Source organism: Dendrobium catenatum, unplaced genomic scaffold (assembly GCF_001605985.2).
Source record: "Dendrobium catenatum unplaced genomic scaffold, ASM160598v2 fragScaff_scaffold_1299, whole genome shotgun sequence".
Lineage (NCBI taxonomy): Eukaryota > Viridiplantae > Streptophyta > Magnoliopsida > Asparagales > Orchidaceae > Dendrobium > Dendrobium catenatum.
Genome location: NW_021319761.1, coordinates 260,801 through 267,074, shown reverse-complemented (window position 1 = coordinate 267,074; position 6,274 = coordinate 260,801).

Here is a 6,274-nt window from a genome sequence, read left to right as displayed (position 1 = left end):
TCTCTAAGCTTGAGAATAACCTCCCTTAGATACTTGCAATGAACAACAATATATGAATAGCTTACAGTCTCCTAACATGGCCTCTAACACATAACTCATCATTGCTTAGCCTTCTATATTTGAAAAATTAATTTGTAGGAATTGTATTTTTGCTCAATCTCCACCAAAATAATTTCACTCTTGGATTAAGTTTAAGTTTCCTAATCCATTCATAATATCCATAACCATCCTCCTCGTTATTAGCTTCTATCAATTTTTCATAAGCCAAAGCAATTGTGGATCTTCCCGAATGTTGAAACATAGCTTCCATTCGATCGTCCTCACAAATGGAGCCAATATGAATTTGTACAATCAACATTATAATTTAATGATGAGAAAATCGTTTCAATTCCATCTCATTCCAACTTCCATCCACATTTATAAAATAACTGAGTATTATTCCATCCAATTCCCCACAATTAGCAAATGTTGGCCACATGTTTATCATTTGTCAAGTAGCCAAATGTCTTTCAACACGTTGACTTTCCTTCCATTACACACTTTCCATTTGACAATTGGATTAAGATGTTTACCTCCATCTACAAGAATCTGACATGTATTAGAAGCATTCTTCTTACATTCCCCATTTAGAATATTATCCCCATATGTCAAAATCATATTTCTATGTAATAATGAGTCAGGATTGTTGATAGCATTCCATGCCAACCTTTCTGTGAGTGGACCTATTCTGTGAATTGTTGAATGAATTACCAATCCCCCAACACTTCTCAATTTACAAATATCCTCCCAAGCTACATAGTGTAGACCTCTTCTTCCATTTGGTTTGTGCCAATTGAAATCTCTACTAAACTTGTCCATCTCATGTAGTAATTGTTTTGGAACCAAAGAATGTGTTATCAAATAATTTGGCAATGATAACAAAGATGAATTTGACAAGATTATTCTTCCCCCCATAGATAAAGTTTTACTTCCCCAAGCATTTAGTCTATCCAAGACTTGATTCAACAAATCTTGAAATCATCCATACCCAACCTTCTTATAATGATTTTAATTCCCAAGTATTTCTTTTTGTTTACTACTTTATACCCAAGTCTTATAGCAAGTTTATGCTTAACGAATCATTTGACAAACTTACCAAATATAATTTGAGATTTGTTGATGTTAACCCGAAGCCCAATCCATCCACAGAATTCCACAATAATTCTCTTCATTATTCTAGCTAAATGAAGTTTTACTTGAGAAAAAAGTAGCACATCATCAGCATATAGAATATGGGTGACCTTCTTACTTCTTGGAGATACTTGAACACCCAATTCATTTCCTCTTTGTTTAATTGCACTTCATAAACAAGTAAGGTGATAGTGGACACCCCTGACGAAAACCACATTCATCATTTATCCATCTTGTGTTCCTTTCATTCAATATAATACAGAACCTTGCATTTATTACACATTCCATATTGAGATCATAAAACTTGGGTGGAAACCCGTACCAAATAAGAATGTGTTGTAGAGTTGGCCATCCAATGCTATCGTAAGCCTGCTCCATATCCAATTTGATTTCCATCAAATTTTAAATTTATTGAAAATATCTCTTGAGCCCATAAACAATATTCTAACATGCTTCTATCAGGAACAAATGTCATTTATTCTTCAGAAATGATGTTTGAAATGTATAATTTAATTCTATTGACCATCATAGTTGCAACTATCTTATATGTGGTTTGACATAGACTTATTGGCCTATAATTTGATGGCAAGATTGAGTTTTTTACCTTAGAAATTAACATGATTATTGGCCTATAATTGGAGTGCAGTGGCCTTTGCAACCATCACTGCCCGGTGACTTGTTGTTTCCCTATTGAAAAATTGCATTCTTAAACCCCTCTTCAGTGAACTCATCTCTGAGCATTTCCAAATCCATGAGCGTAAATTTCTGATTTTCAGATAGCAAAGGCCACTCATTAAGATTGCATTTTTTGGATCTCCACTTCTTATTGAAGAATTTCAACAGAACTTCTTCAATTTGTTCAATCGCTTGTAGCACATTGTTGTTCTCATCTTTAATTTTCCTTACAATATTCCCATTCCTTTTTGTCGAGGCTAAATTATGGAAGAACCTAGAGTTTGTGTCTCCTTCTTCATACCATGTCACCTTAGCCCTTGGGTTCCAACAAGTAGATAAATTTCTTAAGGTAATGTTTAACTCAAAAACTTTACTTCTGAGAAGCGACAATTGTTTTGAATTGATACATGCATTCGTGGCCTCCTCCATTTGTAGATTCAATATTTCCTTTTTTTAATTGGTCTTTAAGCAAGCATAAGTCTTTACATTTATTCTTGTTCCAAATGATGAGTGATTTTAAAGTTCTTATAAGCTTCCTATGCAAGATGTCCACTTTATTGTCAAAATCAATTTTTTTCCAAGAATTTACCACTATATTCAAGGTAGTTGGGTATGATCTCCAAGTATCTTCAAATTTTATACTTTTTGCTTTGTTGTATTGCTTCTCTTCAAATATGAAAACTATAGGGCTATGATAAGATGCAATCCTTACAAGGTGTCTGATTTTTGCTAATGGAACCAATTGCAAGGCAGCATAATTCAACAATCACCTATCAAGCCTCTCCCATATTCTAGTAGCCCCTTTCTTGTTGTTACACCAAATAAATCTTCATCCAACCATTCCAACATCATGTAGATCATTATTGATAATAAATGCCTTCATATCTCTAGGTCCCTTAGACAAAATGAACCTTTTCTCTTTTTTATCCTCCTTACATAAAATGCAATTGAAATCCCCCCCCACACACACACACCCATAATGGAAGGAATGCTTTCAAATGCACTTCTCAAGCTTATCCAAACAAAATTCTTTCATGACAATTCTTGTTCGCATAAACCATTGCAATATTCCATCTCACCATAGAAGGAGTAATAAGAACCCTAAACACCATTGGAAAGAATGCTCAATCACCATCGAATGACCCATTTATTATTCCACAAAACCAAAATGCTCCTTTAACCCCTACTTGAGCTGGATGATGGAAAAAGATCGAAATCATTCCAGATGAACAACTATAAAACTTCTCTTTATCAATGTTTGATAAATGTAGTCTCGGTCAAGCCAATAAAAAAGACATCATAAGTCTAATAAATTTTCTTTAAGATAACAAGAGCTTCTTATCTTCCAAGCCACCCTACAATTCCAAAAAGATAATAAAAGACATTAAAATAACCGAAGGGGAGACATCCTGCCTTTTTTACTTCCTCTTCCTTCACCTCTTTTCTTCCTATTTTTAGGTTCAACAAGTCCCAAAGACCTTATATCTTTTACCAGTTTATTCTTGACCAAAACATTTAGAACATCACTCTTTTCTTTCACTACAATTGGTATACCATCTGAACTATCCAAAGGTTCAGATTCTCAATGGCATACTATATCTTTATTATTTTCATAATCTCCATAAGCATCTGAACATCAACTTCTCCATCTTTGACTTTCTCAGCTAAAACATTGAACTTATTTGTTGTGATATTACCATTACTCTCATCAAAATTTGTGCATAATTTTTCAGCTAATACCGACTCAGCAGTTGTTGTTTCAAACAATAACTGCATATCCACATCAGGCTTGCATATCTATTTCGGTGCTTCATCATCTATATTTTTGATATTATCCACTTTATGAATATTACCTTTAGCATTTCTCAAAGTTTTTCCTCCACCATTGAACCTTCCATCTTCGAATCTATTATTTTTGAATTTTACATGAATCCATGGGCCATACTCAATTTTTCCCACATCATAATCCTTTACTTCCTTTGAAACTTAGACATCACTTCCAGTTTTAATCATTTGCTTCATAGGTTGGATTTTCTTTGGAATTGCAGCATCTTCTGGACAAACTAATCTATCATGACCCACTTTGCCACAATGGTCGCAAAGTAAATCAATCTTCTCGTACCCAACCTTTTAAAATAATCTACCTGAGGTTCCATCAACCCAAACACCATTTGGTAATTTATTTTCCAAGTTAATCCTTATACATACCCGAGCATACTCTCTTTTTCTCCATTTGAAAGAGTTTCCATCCAAATATAATGGTATACCATTATAAGAAGCTATTCTTGTAATATTCTCCTCATCCCAAAAAGATAAAGTTAAGTACGGAAACCAAATCCAAACAGGTGTTGTAACACTTTTGAATGAATTTGGATCAAATGAAGGAGACCACTTGTCCATTCTTATAATGTGTCCTCCAACATACCATGGACCACCATTTAGTACTTCTTCTATTTTATCAAAATTCTTAAAAGAACATACAATCCAACCCATACCAAGTGTAGTCAGATGGAAATTATCAAATTTATTGCATTGCCTTCTCAACTCCATACAGCATATTGGAAATGATGGACTTTTTCCCAAAATCTTTACCACTAGGGAATTCTATAAAATTTGAGAGTTTTTGTATTCCAAATCAGAATTCAACTTTACTACTACTCAATCCTCTAACATTTCTAGTCATTCAAACTTGTAAGAGCATTTGATGTTCTGAGCTTTCTATCAAGTTGAAATAATCTCATCTTTCAATCCACCAGTTTCATTATTTTTACCATCATTATTAGTATTCTTCATAACTCTGTCTTTTTCCACATTATACCCATTGCCTCATTACTTTCCAACACGACAAAATCATCTTTATCAACCTCATACAAACTTCCGTTTTTTCCATAAGAATTTTTGTTAAGCAACATAGGTGAATTCATATTTATTGCACTATTACCAGGGTTTGCATTTGAATTTCAAAATCAGTTAACAAAAATTTTCATGCCTGGTGATGAAGCTCCAAGTTTGGTAGATTTCACAGGTGATTGAATCTTCTCTTTGCTGAGGAGTTATAAAGTCTAATTCTTATGAAATAGATTTACCCTTACCTGATACATCGAAGACTTTCTTAGGACCATCTTCAGTAACTTCCTTAATAATCAGAGCACACCTTGAAGATTTGAACGTTCCATCATCATTTTGATGCTTCAGAATAGCAGTTTGTTGAACATTAACTTCTGAGATTTGATTAGATCTTCCACCACTTGTGGATACATCCTTTGCCGCCAGAGGTAGTGATGGTCAGCATTCATCCATCGTCATCCCTTCAATACCATCCGAAAATTGAGGATTAAAAACCAGGAAATTCAAATTTTGAAATCCAAATGTGAGTTTTCTCTTTCTAGCAAATGGGAGCTTCTACTCAACCATTTGAACACACTAAAATAACACATGTCTGGTGCTGGAGGTCATAGATATCAAGAACGAACATCTAGCCATAACCATTCAATTTTTTATTCTAATGTGGGAAGCCATTCAAATTGTTTGAAAGTTAATTGAACTAAGTTTAAATTAATAAAACTAATTTGGGTTCATATCTAATCATGAACCAAGGTCAATTTGACTCAATTCAATTCAATTTAGGTTTAATTTGATTTGATTGTATTAATTTGAAGAAATTAAACATGAATTGGTGTAAATTAGATTCAAATTGGGTATGATGGGGCTCAATTAGCTCGTTCAAGCATGCTCAAGGTAAACACATGAAAAATGAGGTCAACATGGCTGTGGGAAGTAAAGTTAAGGTTGGTTTAAAGTAATCTTATAATGGATATAATAGCATATAATTAACCAAAGAGGTTCAAATGGTCATAAGAATTCATCGTATGCAGTTTGGGAGCTTTATAGAGTGAATACTATATAAGTTTTTTTAAACCATAGGTGTAGGATTAGGGTTAAAAAGTTAGTTATATATGAGGTTGTATGTAGGCTAGTTATGCTATTTGAGACATGTATATTAGGTCTAGGATTAGGGTTAAAATGCTAGTTATATATGAGGTTGTATGTAGGCTAGTTATGCTATTTGAGACATGTATAAGCTCTTTGTAAAAGATACCAATATTAGAGGAAGCTTGTACTAAAAGTTTGGTTAACTAAGACAGAGATGGTGTAGGTCACTCCTTTTTCTCCCTAGCGGCAGCTTCTAATATACTTGAAATAGCTAAGGAAACCACCAAAAACTCTTGGGGAGAGAAAATGAAAAGAGAGATGCACTGGAGGAGCTTTGTGTAGGTAATAATGCATTTATAAGTTTTTCATTTATTTTTCACTATTTTAGGTCGTGAAGACCAATGGCAACAACTTGGATTGATTAGAGAGCTACCGTAGATTATTTTAAAGTGAAATAGGTTGTTAGGTAAGGATCTATGAGGTTTGAGGTCGTCTG